At 51.1% G+C, this 18166-nt stretch overlaps 1 protein-coding gene across 7 annotated transcripts in view; it reads left to right on the top strand.

The window, feature by feature from the left end:
- The first annotated feature begins 1178 nt into the window (after positions 1–1178).
- ELMOD1 (ELMO domain containing 1) overlaps positions 1179–18166 on the top strand; it is a 446580-nt gene continuing 429592 nt past the window's right edge. For 2 of the 7 annotated variants that reach the window (XM_069640662.1, XM_069640656.1), the window contains exon 1: positions 1179–1298. The gene's annotated coding sequence lies outside the window, so the exon portion shown is untranslated. Of the gene's footprint in view, positions 1299–1697; positions 2028–2143; positions 2166–18166 lie in introns of those variants that run through there. The other 5 variants (XM_069640661.1, XM_069640655.1, XM_069640660.1 and 2 more) reach the window with 4 other exon arrangements.

Below are 18166 nucleotides of genomic sequence, written 5' to 3'. Positions count from 1 at the left end.
ACAAATACAGAAATACAAAATGTACATTGAATATTCTATTTATACCAAAAAACGAGTTCCCAGAAATACTTATATTGACTTTTCTCCTGTAATCATTTTAGAAGGTCCTACAGGTGGTTCAAATTCAATTTATATCACACTCGTGAAAGGACCAAATATTGGAACAAAGAAAATGATGTAACAGTCAAGGAAAAATGTGGTTTTCCCTCATGTGTAGAATCGACCAAGACGTTGAAACATCTGATTTTATATTGCCCACATTTTAAAACTAAGATACCTAACATGTTGATGAAATGTGTAAATATAGAGTATGAAGATTGTCTTGATTCACTTTGGGCAAGAATGGTTCATGGGAATCATGGGCCATTGATATATGCCCTAGTTTCCTTTTGCAAACATATAGAAAAAGAGCTACAACTCTATGATCTGAATCGATTCCATGTTTGTAACATTTGGTTTCTCTTCTTTTATGAAGTTTTGTTTTATGAATTTTAGTTATTCAAACATTACTCTGTTTTTTCAGAAGAATAATGAGATTTATACCACCATGAGAACAATATTCAACTCTGTTTAAGTTGTAACTACATTTTGTAAAGGTTCTACTTTTGTTTTGAACCATGGACAAATAAAAAAAAACTATAAGATGCAAAAGGCAAAATATCTATGTACCCACTTTATTTTCAGCGCTTTAGGCACACAATAAAAGAGGCTAAAAAACCTCACTTGGGTTTGGAGATTTGTCACAAACCTCCAGCGTGTTGCTACAAATGGTTTTAAGGACATGAAAGCACACTTTACGTTTTAGGTTATCAAGCTATTGGACATTATGGGTGTGAACACATTTTCAAAGGGTGCTTTAGAGAAACGTGCTGTGGGTGTATTACGCAGCCTGTGTGTCTCGGGGGGCTGTGACACGGGAAAAGGGTAGTGCTTGGTGAGCTGAGCAAATAGTAAGTAGATTTGGCTCGGGAGAAACAAAACGAGTCCAGAAGCATGTTCCTAATCCTTTGAACTGCTAGCAGCTAACATTTCCTTGAGCTCTTGGCATTGTATGATATTCTGCATCCCCCACAGATGACAGGAATGGGCAGGGGCGGAGCTACAAAGACATAGCTGGCCAATCACAGGAACGGAGCTGCTGGAGGGCGGGCTACCACGCATTATTTTCACATTGTTATGCTGTTTGTATGGCTGTAGCCATCTGTGGGTGGGCGGGCCATCCAAGAACACTGCCTGGCTCCCTCATGCTGCCATGGGGATGCAGAATACCACATAACCCCGGCCCCATCGTCATGCAGGTAGGCAAGCACACCATTTTCAACCAAACGAATTCAAAAGGCGCTAGCAAAAGAAGCGCCTTAGTTACTACAGATATCTGGAGGGCTTGTTGAGCTACATTCGTTTTGCGTCTCGTCTAGTTTGCCCGTAGTGCTATTGGACTCCCAGCCCCCCGTATCTCTGTGAGACCACCCGTTCGCAAGCAAACCCCCTGAAAGGACGTTTCCTCCCCCCTCCCCTTGCGAACACCTTCGGTTTGCCCCCTGCAACCGATGTTGGCAATCCTTATTGCATATTTCCCGTTAGACCTTGATAGCGCAAAGTATGCCGCCACGGAACATGTCCCTAGACACACCCCCCTGCCCAAATTCGTCGTAACCTCGAATGCATATTGCATTGAAAGCCGCCCCTTTTTATTGAGCGTGACAACCTAACCCGTAATGCACCGGCGCCACAACTCAAGCTTGAACCCCAACTTCCCTGTTCCAACAGGAGCCAGGAGCATCACGAACATCTTCCACCGCACGAACGAGGAGGGGGAGGACGCTGCCCTGTTATCTGGGCGCCTCCTCCAGGCTCTCGTCGTCACCTCCACTCTGGTGATTGAGTGGGATGGAGAGCAGCAGCACAACAGCAGCAGCAGCAGCCGCCGCCTCCAGGAGCCCGTAATCCTCCAGCAAAACAACACGGTGAGAGCAAGGAACCGGATGCTATTACACACATTCGTGACATGGACACCTGGAGCGTGGGTGAGTGGGGGCCCTGCAGCCCGAGCTCTGCAAGCCCGGCCCGTACACTGCTTCCCCAGGCCGTGCGGCACGGGTGCACGGGCCCTCTGCCTTTAATAAGAGGGGGTGGCGTGCAGGAGGTGCGATGATGGCGGAGCGGTAAGGAAGGCAGCGGGAGACATGGCCGCAAGAGGCACATGAGCTGGTACACCTCGTCCATCCTGCAGCTCAGCGCACCCCATCCTGCTCTCCTGTTCTTACACACTCCACCCTGCAACGTCCTAATCCTGCACCGCCACATACCTCAGTCTGCCCCTCTGCATGCCCATCCTATTTCTCTACACATCCCATCCTGCTCCTCCACTCACCCCTAGTCTCCTGCACGCCTCCATCCCTCTGCACCACCCTGTCCTTTTCCTCTGCCCCACCCTGTCCCGTTCCTCTGCACACCCCTTTGGAGAAACCCACTCTTATGTTTACTCTGTTCTTCTCTGTCCCCATACTGCTCCTCAGCACACATCCTTCTAATCTGCACACCCTATCCTGTTTTTCTATAGGCCATCCTGGTCCTCTGTCACTCTGCTCATCTCGACGCCTTATTCTGACCTTCTGTGGACCTTCTCCTGTGGTTCTAACCCCCCGCCGTTCCTCTGTATGCCCCCACTCGCTGTTCTGCTCTTCTGCATGCCCCACCCTGCTAATATCCACACTCGCACCCTGGAGCCCACAGTCCTCACCTTTCATGCTTGTTAATGTGCAGTGCACCGGCGGCCCCCTGGAAGCCGGACACTGCAACCCTGACGCCCCCAGCACTTCAGACCCCTCATCCGCCCTGACATACTGACCTATGTCCGGCATTCTGTTGCCCCAGCACACCCCGACTTTCCTCCCCATAAGCACTCTCGTCATGGTCCCCCCGCCCCCTGGGGGGTCGTGGCTCCTGCGGTGAAGTGGGGGAACTGTTAGGGGCGGGACTCGAACCCTCCACCTGCTGTTCGAACACACCGGACACCGCCGTACACAATGACTGCTCTTGGGGACGTGGCGTGTGCGTTACCTCTCTTGCGCCCGGCTTCTTACTGTCATGGCCTGTTTTATAATATTAGTTGCGGGTTACACCGTTTGTATTTTTAATGAAGCATTCGTATTCTTTGTCCCGCTGGTTACCTGTAGGTTTCCTCCTCATAAGATGTGCCAATGCTTGCAGGAGGTAGCCGCGTGTTTGTCACTTTCAGTAGCCTACGTTTGTTGTCAGAGTGCGGTGTGTATTTGTGTATGCAACGCAGGTGTGTATTTGTGTATGCAACGTGGGGGCCCTGTTTCAACAGAGGCGTCGGCTGCGCACTGTCCTATTAATGCCATGGGCTTTGGCACTGCCGCTGTTGTGTTGTCTCTGCGTTCTCGTGGTTAAAACCACAGGGCACTTGTACACGAGGCTTTGATGAGGAATACAAGACATGTGAACGTTTTAGGTGGGGCGGTGGAAACCCCTATTACAATGTTTTGGGCGAACCCCTGTTTGATGCCAGTACTGCGGCGGGCATCGGTCTGGTACATGTTCTGCGCTGTCCTCTCTTGCCAGTGTTTTTATCGGCCAGGTCTTGGTTGTCACTGTTGTTTCTCTGCACAGAGTGGCATGGACCTGCGGCAGCAGGCACGTTCATGAGCTGGATTAATGGCATTCGCTGCAGTCGCGCGAGATATGCAAGCAGAGCGCGAGAGAGCGTCCCGTGGCATGCATTGGAGTGAATGGGAGACTCAGAGGCCATGGTATGTGTGGGCTTGTCACAGCACGGCTGGTTTCACAGGGCCTTTGCTGTGATGTGCCGCCGGTACCTTTGACCCATATATACCCACAGGGGGGGCGACAACACAATTTAACACTTACATAGCAGAAAACACAGAAGGCCCATTATACATGCAGGACACTCATCTCTTAGCGCTCTGTCCAGGCCCTGTGGGACAAAATATATGCAAACATCCTACTGTGCCAACTAACACAAGTGACCTCACAGAAAGGGCACTGCAACAAGCATCATCAGGTTTTCTGAACAAGGTGCAGGTACCAGTCTGACCCAGGTTTGTAGTTAAACAGGGAAGCTGTTTTATTCTTCTTAGTTACAGTTGCAGATATAACAGCAGCACACAGGGCATACGCTTCCTTCCGGTTCCCCTCTCACACTCAAAGTCCTCCATGATACCCATGGAACCTGGAGCACCCCAGCGTCCACAGGCATCATCACATTCCACAATCACTCATCATACATAGACACCCAAGCTGCACCACTTTCATACTCGGAGGCACTATGGGAAGTGAATTTAGAATAAATTGCCATGAGGACGTTGAGTGTCAAATCTTTGTGGTGTGAATTACATGAATGACACAATGTATATATGAAGCAACTCTGTAGTCATTAAACCATGATCAAAGATTTTTTAATAAAGCTTATAATAAGTAATGTGCTGAATCACTTACATGGACGCCAAAAAAGACACATTTAGATTAAATAATATGCCCAGGATCAAACCTGTCGGCTAGGGGCTAAAATTAGCATGTGGGCAATTTAAGAAGTTGACCACATGTATTTCCAGGTTTAGTTCATATACATATTCATTAAGGCTTTGTTTAAAGAAATTCCTTGAAAATAACGCACGCAACATAATAAACTGCATATCATAACAAACGAAATTTACACACTACAAATTGCCATGGAAACATGTTGAGCAATAGGAGTGTGGCTTTAGTTTGATTTTCTCCAACCTGCATGGAAGGTCCCAGAAGCACCAGGCAAAGTAATGAGAGAGATAACAAATCTCACTTTGGCTTTAAAACCAGTCTTATTTCACACAGAGGGCCCGATTAATAGAATCCAGTGCAGAAGCAGCGCTAGCGCCGCGCGCTGAGATGGAGCGTGCGCCGGCCGTGGTGCAATCCATCAATTGCGCGTCACTCGTATTCATGGTTTTCCTGAGGCATCAGTAGCCGTGGCGCAATGAACAGCAAGCAGCGCCAGTAACTCCCCCAACACCGCCCCATGCGCAGGAAAAAGCCAGTGAAATGGCCAATACAGCGAATTGCCCCGCATCAACCATGACCCAGCATACAACCCCCCTCCATCGAAATTGCGTGAAAAATTCAGAGCGTACCCTGCTTGCACCAGCCAAATAGTATGCAAAAACCCACGCATGCCCTGTCTGCACCCCTGCGAAATCACGTACCCCGCTCGCACCAGCCAAATCGAGTGTAAAAACCTGCATGTTACCCCGTCTGCACCCCCGTAAAATCGCGTACTTGTTAAGACGGATTTCTGAACTCTGTCCTGGTGGCGCAGAAGTTCAGAAGGCCAACCTAATTACTTGGAACAGGGTAACCTCTGGACAAGCCAGACCAATCAAGGTAGCGATCGCGGCGGTCAAGACTAGGTCTCAAGAGGGGTGAGGGTGACTGAAAGCCCGCAGTGAGCACACAAAGCAAGAGCGCTGACAAACTACTCCAAACAGTTGTTATATCAAAAATAGATACACATTTATTTTAAGGCCTTTAAAACAATGACCGTAGCGAGAAAATCACAATATCACAATATTAAACCAACACATACCATATCAACACAATATATATACAAATACACAGTCGCAAGCGTTTAAAGCACGAAATATGTAGTCCACCTGAAAGGAAAGGAAAACAGGCAGTGCGATAACGCTTTAGACTCAGTTCGCCTTCAGATGCACCTAACTAGATGGAAGTCCGAGCCCTGCGAAGAGTGGAGCCTTGTGCTCAAAGTACCTGCCACGCCGGTGCCAACGGGCAAAAGGGGAAGCTCTTCGGAGGAAGTCAGGCAGTTCAGTATAGTGCACACAGAAGAAGAACAGGTTCCGCAACTCAAGCGCAGCCTCCACAGCGGGCAGAAGCAGAGCGCGAGTACGGCCAAAAGGGTGCTGTTTCTACACAGCAGGGAAAAGCAATGGGATACTGCAGGAGGGCGACCAGATCCTAGCTAAACTACTCACCGGTCCCCGAAGCAAGCAGGCCCAGGCTTCTCCACGTTAGTTTCAGCAGCTGGCAGGTTCAGAAGAGCAGGGAACGCCTCGTAGTCGTGTAGAGCAAAAAGACGTCCCAATCGACGAAACCAGCACAGTTTGTTGCCGCAGCAGGACAACAGAGCGGCCGTGTGTATTCAAGCCAAATGTACACTCCTCCCTTCAGACTTGGGAACGCCAAGTGTACGAAGCGTGGGAGAGTGACAAGGACTCGAAATACAACACAACCTGGCGGCAGTTACAGAGCAGGACTCCCTTGTAAGCTGGTCAGTCAACTGGATGGCCCAGAGACACTTCCGAAGGCTTACTTGGCAGGAGATGATGAAGTCGCCGGGAATAGCTGTTCCTGCTATTCCAAAGGTCGAAGCACCAGTACAGGCCTTCTGGTTCGATCCAAGGAGGAAAGGGTTTCACAGGACGACAGCAGTGCAAAGGAGGATTCCTTCAGCGGGTCACCAGCGATTCCTCGGTCCAGCCTCTTGGTTGCAGGATACTTGGCTCCTGTATTCCTTCGTTCGTGAGAACTCAGGAGATCGACATGGTAGTGGTGTTTCCAGCTCCCTCTTATCCACGGTTCCCTTCGCGCCAAAACGGAGGGGAGCCAATGGGAGATCCGCTCATCAACACACATACCATACGTGGACCAATCACGGACCACGGTGGTCCCAGGCATTCACACCACCCTAGACTCTCTGGCACCCAGGATGTGTATTGGGACCAGACATCCCAGCCCACACCCTGGAGGCACACAAACGACATGTAGAAGCCCGCGAAAGCAACCACGTTTCGCGGGAAAGTACATGCCCAAATAAGGAAGGCTCCGGGTCTCTCGACCTGGGGAAGGTGAAGGGCGCAAGAAGGTCAGTGGACAAGACAAAGGAGCCTCGTGGTCTGGCCATTTTGGGAGCCAGGCCACCATTTTGGGTTCAGTGCGAAAAACGTGCTCAGAACGCCAAAAGGAGCTCAAAATAAACAAAACGATCGCTGCCACCATTCGAGTCCCTGAATGACTTGCACCGATCAAATACCATCCTAAAAGAGTATCTAGGGCCTGTAGAAGGCTAGAGACCCAAGAGAGCTGTAACTTAGCTTACAGTGCCCTCTTGTGTCATGTTGCACTAAAGCCGCAACACGATAAAAGAAACTACGGGAAACAGCGTTCCCCGGTACTGACTGTCTTAAGGGCATGTCAGTTTCCCCGTAAGAAAGGAGCGAAAGCCCAGAGGAGTGCGGCAGAAGGCTGCACTTCTCTGGCAAAGTCAAGAACAAGGTGAGAAACAACAGCAAAAAGTTTAGGGGTTGCCACATGGAAGGAAAATTCCCTACAATTACGAAATCTTTCCTAACACGTACCCAGCTCACGCCAGCCATGCCAGCCAAATCGCATGTAAAGGTCTGCGTGTACTCCCGTGGAATCGCGTACCCCCGCTTGCGCCAGCCAAATCGCATGTAAAGAGCAGCACGTACCCCCGAGAAATTGCATACCCTGCTCGTGCCAGCCAAATCGCGTGGAAAGGGCTGTGTATGCTGCCATCAGCCGCAAACACACCCCACATACTCACGGCCACACAGGGATTAAGCCCATACAATAAGATTGACAAAGTAGGAAGCTTAACGCCATAACGGCAAGGATCCAAGTAGCTGACAGATAGATTCTGCTTCAACATATACACAAGAATACAACTTATTTGGTCACCTGACAATTAATTAGCCATTTACAGGGCTCAATTCTCACAGTGCTTTCTCAAGCTGAGATGATATATAACTAAACAACATAAGAAGATAGCCTTGAAAATGATGCTATAGTCGAAACACGTGTCAGCTGACGCTGCAATTCAATAAAGAATTCTCATTGAAATCATAATATCAGTTTATACAGCCAAAGATTAAACAATGGAATAAAGGGAAGAGCGCAAAGCATGCACAACCTTAAACTACACCCCGCAGGCAGCCCACACCACTAGGGTCCCCCATGACCCGCGAGCATACCCTGCAGGCAGCCCACACCACAAGGGACCCCCCATCACCTGTGACCATACCCGCAGACAGCCCACCCGTGACCTTACCCCGCAGGCAGCCCACGCCACAAGGGATCCCCCCATCACCTGTGACCATACCCCCACAGGCAGGCCCCAACTCATGACCCCCACCAGTGAAAGGGCAACCTGCAGGCAGGCCCTGACTCATGCCCTCCCCAACCCCCACCAATGACGGCAAACTGCAGGCAGGCCTGACTCATGACCCCCCACATTTGTACATCATGCAATCATGTAGCATATGTCCACCAAAATCCCACCACATGCTGCACCCACACGGTGCACCTCAACACTCATCCATTGTTCCTGCTCCCCATTACATGCCCCATGGCATGGGGATCACAAACGCACACATGCATGCATGTTTGCACACACATGACAACATTGCTCAACAGCAGGGAAACGTAATACAGACAAGGAAGATTGAAACATGCACCAAAACATTGAGAGCAGACACCACTTGTACTCCAACGTATACAAATGTATTAATGCTCCTGAATCCAAATGAAACACATTAAAATAAAACCAGTGAAATCGTCATTACACAAAATCCAAATGAAATGCAAATCCAGAAAAAAAAGAATTTTGATAGAAAACTCCAAATTGTGGTCCATGTCTATTTTAGTATATGAAAATGCAAAGAAAAATCTGAATAAAACCATTGCTCCATGGTAAAAAAAAAAAAAAAAAATGTTCAATAACTACAAGATCCCAACTATATACAACGTTCACGGGTCCATGATCCCCAAAAATACAAGAACATCCTAAAAGTACTATAAAAAATAACTATATACAGGATGCAGAGCAAAGTCCATGAACTCCAAATAAAAAAAAACGAATGAAACCTACTCCTGAAGAACTATTTACAAAGGCAGCGGGCTAGTCCTACAACTCACCATTTCCCCCAAGAGTTTCGGCCAGGGCATCATCAAACTCTGCATCTATTTCCTTGAGGCGGGCCTCTGCTCCCCCCTCGAGGGCCAGCAGGGACTCCAACGTGCTCCCCTCAAACTCCCTGAAAGCCTCCTCGAGAATCTCAGCCCACCTCTCCGCCCGACGCAGACTGTTCTCCGCCCTGGCGATGGTGAGTTGTGCCCCCTGTGCCCACTGCCGCTCTGCTCTGATCTGCTGGCCTATTTGCTCCAACACGGAAGACATCCTTGTGTTAAGGTCCACGTTTCCCTCCTGCCCGATGGCCGATACCTGCCCCAGTGATGTTGAGGGCCCTGAGTCCTGTCGCCTCCTATGTCGAGCAAGCTGCCGCCGAAAAGCCTGATGCCTGAGCCTCCGGGACAGCCTCCGGGACGATGACAACCCGCAGGGCTGTCGTGCACATGCCCTGCTGCTTCGTGCCTGCACTTCCTCCATTGCCATTGGTCCTGTTGCTGCGGCGACCACCTCTGATGATCCTCCTACAACTCCCGACTGTGGCAGGGATGTGGTCTCCACCAGACTGGTCTCCGGGCTTGGGACAGGTACACAGGGTGCCCTGGTGGTATCTGGGCCGGAAGACGGCACAGAGGAGGAAGAGGAGGAGGGGGGTTGCAGCAGTGGCCAGCACACATAGCACATTAGTATCCATGAACTGTGCTAGCCAGTTTATGAGGCGACAGACCTCATTGTGATGATGTGCAAGACCCCGATTGGAAGCCTGCACATCATGACGAAGGCTGGCTGTACGCCTAGCAATACCGGCTAGCACAGGTTCAACCCTGTCAGGAATTGCCTCATTCGCAGGTAGTGGAAGATTCGTTGCCGTGGATAGACCCACCACCTGTGGACAGGTCCGGCATCAGGCCATGCCCGCAGGTGCACACTGGTGCAGTCACAGGCCCCTCCACGGGGACCTGCACTGCCTCCGGCCCCTGACCCTGGACTGCACCAGGAACACCTACCTCATCACCCCTGCTGGGCTGATGTGGCCGCCTCCTCCTCCTCCTCCTCCACCACCACCATCCTGGATGACTCCCCACTGTCTTCCGCATCGGATTGCCCTTGTGTGGGCTCACCTGTCCCTCCTACTGCCGTGGAGCCCACGACCAACTTCACACTCTTGGACCTCCCCTCAGCAGTTGCGGCCATTGTTGCGGACGCAGTACCAGTCTCCTCACTCCCGGTAGATGACGGTCCCTGGGAGGATAACTGGGCACTGCGTCTACGCCTGGTGGAGGCATCCCTGCTGCGGTGCTCCACAGCGCCTTCTCCGCCCTCTTCTCCCATCGTTGCAGTGGATAGGGAAACATAGAACACAAACATCAGGCTACTGAACATATGTGTGTTTGTCACAATGCAAATGTACATCAGTGGCACAGTCAAAGGTCACAACCATCATCACCCTCCACTGCACACAGGGAAGTGGCATTGACACACATTCAAGAACATGTCTGTCGTACACAACACACATTCACATCCTTGGACAAGGCACTGACACAAGATCACAATTGTGTGTTCAGCTCACACACATAATGGGACATAAACATCTCATTCACACACATCACCTGACAGTCATGAGGCAGGCCATGGAGATATCATGTCACAATGCAGTCGAGGGCAAATTGGCAGCGTGAGGCATTCACAAATCAAGAACTCAAGTAACATACATCCCAGAGTGTTGGGCAGTCACACACTCACTACTCAGACACACGCACATGTACACCATGCATGTCTATGATGGTGACATAAGCACCCATGTGTCACAACTCTTGCATTCCCCAGTCCAGACACAGGTGTGCAAACATGTGCACCTCGTTACATGCCGGGGTGCATCATACATTCCAACACAGACCCCACTGATGTGGGACACGCTTGAATGGACTCACATGCAGCACTGTCAGGGACATGCACACACACACACACACACATCTGTACAGGAGGCATGCCACACATAAGGCCAAGGTGCACACTCCAGCCACGCATCACCATGCACATGCACTATGGTGGACAAGAACACATGAACACTTACCAGTCGACTCCAGACGGAGCACCAAATCCAAGACCTGGGCATGCAGCCGGTCAAGTGGCACAGCGAGTAGAACGCTCGCTTTGACATCCTTGCAGAGCCTGCTAACGCAGGTTCGAATCCCGGCGGGGCCAAACTCAGCCTTTCATCCTTCCGAGCTCGATAAATGAGCACCACACACCGTGGGTAATAATAAGAAGCACTCAGATACCTGAGGGTTCGTAGCGCTATATAAGTGCCAAATTATTATTAATTATTATACAGCGCTGCGCCGATGCGCTCCAGGACCTACATCTCGTTGCTCAACTGGCCCCGGCGCCTCGCTCGATCATCAGCAGCCTCGTGGAGGTGCCGGGCATTGTTGAGGGTTCTGGACCTGAAGTCCTCCCAGCGCTTACGGACATGTTGATAGTCACGGGGTGCCACCCCCTGCCCGTTGATGGCACCCACGATGTCCGCCCAGATCTTCCTCCGTAGTTCCTTGTCGACTCGCGATGGTCCATGGAAGAGGGCATCATGATGCCCCTGGACATGCTCCACCAGGATGCCAACTTCTCTGGAAGAGAAGCTGACAGCCCTCTGCCTCTCTGCCGGGGGGTTGCCACTTGCCTCAGATGGAGATGGGTAAGACATGGCAACCCCCGAGGCAGGTGTGGGTGGGCAGGTGGCCCTAGGGCTTGGCTGTGGAGCAATGGAATGGCAGTCTGGAGTTCTCAGTATCAGCATAGGTGGTCACAGCAACAGGATCACTGGCAATGGCTTCAGAGCAGGCACCAAAATGCAGGGCACGTGGGCAGCAGGCACACAGAGTGGGCTAGTAGCAGCAGATGGCTCGTATGAGGCAGCGCAGGGCAGTTGGAGGCAGGTAAATGGCCTGTAGACAGGAGCATGGGTCTTCCATTTTCGTTCGCATGGCCAGCAGGAAACAGAGTGACTTTGCACGTGCAGAAACAGTGCGTTAGCGTGAAAACAGAGGAAAGGCCCTAGGTGCGAAAGTTACGTGACACGCTTTGGGCGTTGCCGTTCAGTATGGGATAAAGGTGTGCATAGGAGAACAATGCACTGTACGTGCTATTTGTGGAGACGGATGTGTGAATTTCATATTTTTGTGGGTTCACACGCAATTACTGTGGCAGTGCGTACTTCTTGTTTTGGCGGGGAGTTGCCTACGCGCACATGCAAGTGTTATTTATTTATTTTGTAATTTTTGTATTTGTTTTTCATTCTACGAGGCAGACGGTGAGTCGTGCACCCATTTTTCCCACTGTGGTTGCCCCTGTGTGTCGCGTACCCCAATTTCAAGGTCATAGTAGCCTACATGTTCCTCGCGTATGCATTTTTTGTGTTGCTGGGTGCCACAGCGTACTGCAGGACATTTTTTACTCACATGTAGGCTACCGAGGGGTCGCATACACTTTTGTTTTTGGGGTGCCTGAGCGTTGCCCGACCTGTTATCTTTTTCACCAGGGGTCACATAGAGCCTTGCTAGAGCACAGTGGTACGTATTCCATCACCTACCCTGCCCCCTCAATCCAATTGCCCAGGACAATTGTTGGCTGCACCTCCCATTGCGCTAGTATATCAGTGCCATGACTGGGAGGGCAACACATGGTAAGGGAGGCAAAGTTGGGTGACCTGCCAGAGGCGGCCGACGTGGCCAGGGTGGTGAAGCTGGCCAAGGTGGTCCATGTGGGCAAGGTGTCCAGGCCCATGCAGGGATAGCTATGCCCCCCTACCCAACCGGGGCAGGGAGATGCAGCTGCTGCTGACATCCCCAGCACACATGGTCCCGGTCAAGCAGTGCCATCTGCTGTCCAGAGCAGCTAGGGTGTGGAAGCTGTAGGGGCAGCTGTGGCTACCACCACCCAGGCTCAGGGTCAGCAATCCCAGACTGTAGTGGTCCCAGCTCAGGCACAGGATGACTCAATGGCTGATTTCCATATCCCGATGGCCAAGTCACGTGCGGTGCAGGGTCCTGGCAACATCACCCAGCTACTCTAGCCCCTACTGACCAGAGCGGTACAAGCCACTCAGGGTCTGCACCACCTCGCAAGAGGCAGAAGCGTGCTCCAGCGGTACTGGCTGGGACCCCAGACATGGCTCAGCAATCCCACACGTCGAGTAAGAGGAGTTTCTGTGAAGAGGAGCTGGACACGCTCGTGGACTATGTGTTGGAACACGGCCGTGACATGCTGGTGCAGGCAGGGAGCACACATATGCCTGCTCAGCATATGGCTACTTTCAGTGCCTAGCGGACCGTATAAGTGCCATGGGCCATGAGAGGCACACAGCTGGTGATGTCATAAAGCGCTGGAATGACCTCAAGCGCCAAGCAAAAGTCAAGCTGGCTGCCAAGTTTGCCTCTACTCAGGTGACCGGTGGTGGGTCAGCACCAGAGGACGATGAACTCACTGGACATGAAGAGATCGCTAGTGATTTCATTGCACTGGAGCAGGTCCAAGGCGTGGGAGACCTGCCAATGTATTAGGCAATGCCCGGTGAGTGGTCATGCGTGTGTGTCCAGCCCTTGTGTATGTTGCTTGGGTGATGTGTTATGAGTGTCTGCCAGTTCAGGGTACATTGACATGACTGCCATGTGTGACCCATGTGATGTTGAACTGATACATGCTTGTTGTCATGCAGACTGCATACAAACCATGTACTGCACACATAGCCAATCCTCATCACCACACCTGCTCCCTCCTTCCATTACTCCCTCTGTCCAGCCTCTCTTGGCCCTATTCTTGCTCCAACCTGTGATTGTGGATAGCCTGTGATGATATTCCACTCAACACTCTCCTTCTATCATCACATGACTAACATCATTGTGAGGTCACCCTGCAAGCTGCTCCTCCTCCGAGGCATTCTTCCTTTCCTCTCCATCCCCCAGCAGCTCACTGTCTCCAGAGGACTGGTAATTCCTACGGTGGAATACTGCAACCGGCTTCACCAGGATTTCTGTGTTTCTACACAGTTCCCTCTGCAACTCTGCCAGACCTGGACTGTGTGGAAAGACCTTCAGGCTTGATGCAAGGCATCTGCTTAGGACTGTCATGATGGCACAGGCTCACAGTGGCTATGAGTGTTCATTCCAGAACGCTGTGCATTGTCAGCAAGTCCCTATGGGCCCTGGGCCAGAAAGTCCTTCAACCTCATCGCCAGTATTTACTTCCTTCTCATGGTCTTTCATAATCCCTTTCATGCTCCCTCAGGATCAGTTGCTCCTCACAGAAATTAGTTTGTGGTTCTCGTCTGTGTTGAGCTGGGGCCTCCCTCTGGTACAGCTTCCCTGCCTCTATGTAACTGGGGGTGTGGCTTCTCCGGGTGTGGAGGCACTTCTGATGCTTCCTCATGTGTTGGGCTTTCTGTCCTCCTCTCCCCTGCTGAAGTCCCAGATCAATGACAGAATGCACTTGCCACCTGAACACTGTCTGCTACAACACGGTCTGACATGCATTGTACATGGCTCATGGACAGTAGTTTTCAACTTCCATCTGAGGCTGGTTGACAGTTCTGGCATGGCTATGCTATGTTCCATCTGTGTATGGGTATCAGTCATCTTTGTGGAAGGACTATGCCAGTGACATGCTTGTGTGTGATGCAGGCACTATGCACCATGCAGTACATGTGTAGCTTTTTGCCCTTTGACACGCATCCGTCTGCTTTCAGGCTCCCCTTCTGTTTCAGTGACACTGTATGCGTGCCTGAGTTTGTGTCATGTGTGACATGGCAGGACCATGTGTTGGCTGACAACATTGTGATGCCTATGTGTATGCCCTATGGTATTAACATGTGTATTCATGTCTCTATTTTTTCATTTGTGCAGTTGATGAGGCACTGGATGCAGTGGAGGAGGAGGAGGATATGGTGGAGGAGGAAAGGTATTCTCAGCCCAGTGGAGGACGTGGTGTGGTAGCCCATGAAAATCCATTGGTGCTACAGACTATCCTGGCCAGGGGTGTCACTGAGGACGTCTATGCCTCTGGTGCTGAATCGGACATGGAACCCTCATTGCTGTTGCAGGTGAGTGATTCTACTGTGGATGTTGTTGTGTCCCAAACACCTGCAGGGGGGGTAGAACCATCACGGGGCCAGTCAGTGTAAGTATGTCCATCTGTGGTGGTTATGGCTGCAGGGACACGCTCCACAGTTTTGGCTGCTGTTCCTGGGGCAGCTGATCAAGGGAGGAATGCAGTCCTGCAGCCACAGGCAGTGCCAGCGCAGCAAGGGCCAGGTATCCTTTGGCCCGGCTTGTGTGGGGTCCGGCAATGCAGTGGCCGTGTGCCACCCGGAAATACTGTGTGGGAGCAATCCATGTATACCATTGCACAGCAACAGGGGGCATCATGTGAGATGTTGGCACAAGACATGCATAGGGTGGCCAATTCCATTCTCCCTCTGAAAGACAGATTGAGTTCCAGCAGCAAGCTTTGGAGTCCACATGCCGCTTGCACAGGCAGGACCTGTCGACCAGCAACAAGGACCGACGGGTTGAACTGGGGGCTCTGTGCACAGCCATAGCTGCTGAGGCCCACAGGGCTGCCCTGAGGGAAGAGAATACCTCCCTCAGATCTACTCTGGCTGTACTCGAGTTGGCCCGCAGTAGACGGGCAGAACAGCAGATGGAGCAGGTGACGCACAACATCTCTGTGGAACTCTGTGCAACCCATGAGGTCTTGCAAGTGGAGATCCGTGCATCCCGTGACATCTTGCAGGCAGAACTCTGTGCATCACAAGAGGTGCTGCATATGGACCTCTGGGCCATCATGAAGCAGAATCAAATCTTTCAGGCCCGCATGCTCGCTGCCATTGAGGAGCAGACCAGGGCTATACATGGTCAGGCTCCCTTAACACGCACACACCCTAATGCTACACCAGAGGGTGATGATAACACTGACAGCTCTCCCACGCTTTGCTAGCCGTGCAGGCCATGAGCCCATGGAGGAGGTTTTTTTTCTCAACGCGGGTGTTGAGGTGCACCCTGCAGCACCTCCCTCCTGGGTGAACCCTCCCACCCTCCCCGGTCCACCATGACCATTTTTTATTTCTTTTTTTTCCTTGTCTATTGTGCATTCATGTGACAATGTGTTGCTTTGTGTGGCATCCGAAGGCATCCACAGTGTGTTCCGGCTGGGCCCATACAGGCTTGTCTCGTATTGGTTCACTCCTTGTTTGTGCCTTAGGGTCCAGCAGACGCATATGGCACTCCTGCTTCCCCTTTCCATGGGCTTGCGAGGAGGGCAGCGTGTGAAAGTAATTTACACAGAGGCATTGGCCTTCCATCAGTTCTGTGGTGAGCCTGAAGTCCAACCTGTGTATAGACACTTAGGGGGATTCATGATTGTTTGTCCAGTGCATGTTTAGCATACCTTTTTGTAAGGACATTGGTTAGTGTGCATTTTTTCATGTTACACCTTCATATATTACCTTGACTGTCTCCATTATTGATTGTTACCCTGCCACCTTTAGCTAGCTGAGACACACTCAAGATAGAAGGGGTCCATGTGGTAGCTTTGTCATTTTGAGGCACCTGTGCTATTGTGATTGGTCACTGTCTGATATTGTCACTGTTGGGTCCTGTGTTTGTGATATGTTATGCTGGAAGATGGATGTTCCTGTGTACGATTTCATTTTGATGTGTCACAGTGAGTTATTTCCGACCTACTTCCATTTGTTAAAGTGCACTTTGTGACAGTAGCATTATGTGTTGGCCCTTTATTTGTCACTTTCGACATTGCATGCCATGGCATGGTGTGGCAACCGGGTGACATGTAGTTTAGGAGGTTTTAGGTGACATACCAGGATTTAGGTGTGCTGTTTTCCATGGGGTTAGTGGCATACTGCATCTTCAATGTGTGCCTTTTGTTCAGACGGGATTGGGTTAGTTTAAGTAGCAAGGGATGAACACAATGTAGCACTTCCAAGGACACATTCTCAGGGTGGTAAGGTTGGGACAGTTCATTGTCCCTTCTCATCATCGATTGTCACCTGAGATGTGCCAGGCCTGTGTGCACTTCGAAGGGGTGGGACTTTAGGTGAAAAATTGCACCACAAGCTGGGTACGGGCTGCTTCGCCACGTTCCTTTCCCCTCCCATGCGCAACGGACGTGCATGTGGTTGGGGATGTGGGGGCACCACCATGTCCACCGGTATGCCACGCTGTGTTGCAACATTGTGCAGGACACATGCTGCCACAATGATCCTGAACACTACTGGTGGTGCATATAGTAGCTGTCCACCAGAGTGGTCAAGGGAGCGGAAGCGTGACTTTATCACTCTGAATGTGCGCTCCACTATGGCCCTAGTTGCAATATGTGCTGCGTTGTATCTTACCTGGGGTGGTGTGGTGGGGTTCCGTATTGGCGTCATCATGTAGCTGCTCAGAGGGTAGGCACTGTCCCTTGGGGAGGTGAGAATGGTTGTCATTAGTTGGCTTTGTCCATTAGTCTGTGTCTAACATGCATGCATGTGCACCAGCATTTATACTCACCAATGAGCCATGTGTTGCCATGCCTCCCAGCTTCCAGGTACCAGTGTAAGGGTGTCATTCTGAATATGAAACTATCATGGGTGGACCCTGGATAGTTGGCATATACAGAGGTAATGATTCCTTTGGCATCACATACAACCTGCACGTCGATGGAATGCCAGTGCTTGCGATAGATGTGCTCTGTGGCCCTAGGTGGACGTAGGGTACATGGGTGCAATCAATGGCACCAAGCACTTTGGGGAAGTGTGCCACCCCATAAAAGTCCTGGACCACGGCCTGCCTTTCTGCAGGTGTTCTGGGCATGTATATGTGCCTGCTGACTGAGGGGCGTGCAGTCATGATTGCCAACACCTGGTGTAGGCAGCGTGACTGTGTGGGCTGTGAAACACCCCCCACTATGACAGTTCTCAGCTGAAATAACCCAATGGCCAAAAAATGCAGTACATTGAGCACCTTTTCGAAGGGGCTCAGTGCTTGGGAGCACAGGGTGGGTTATGTGAGGTCATCCACCCACTCAGTGACCAGGTCTAGGATGATATGAGGTGGAAACCTATACCTGCCATAGACCTGGTCATTAGGCATCCCAAAAAGGCTGGTCCTGGGTAAGAAAATGCGGGGCCTGGCTATCCTCCTGCGG

The sequence above is a fragment of the Ambystoma mexicanum genome, chromosome 7q, assembly GCF_040938575.1.
Source record: "Ambystoma mexicanum isolate Mex_15411 chromosome 7q, UKY_AmexF1_1, whole genome shotgun sequence".
Classification (NCBI taxonomy): Eukaryota; Metazoa; Chordata; class Amphibia; order Caudata; family Ambystomatidae; genus Ambystoma; species Ambystoma mexicanum.
The sequence above is the reverse complement of the archived record's forward strand: the minus strand, read 5'-3'. Positions and strand labels throughout refer to the sequence as shown.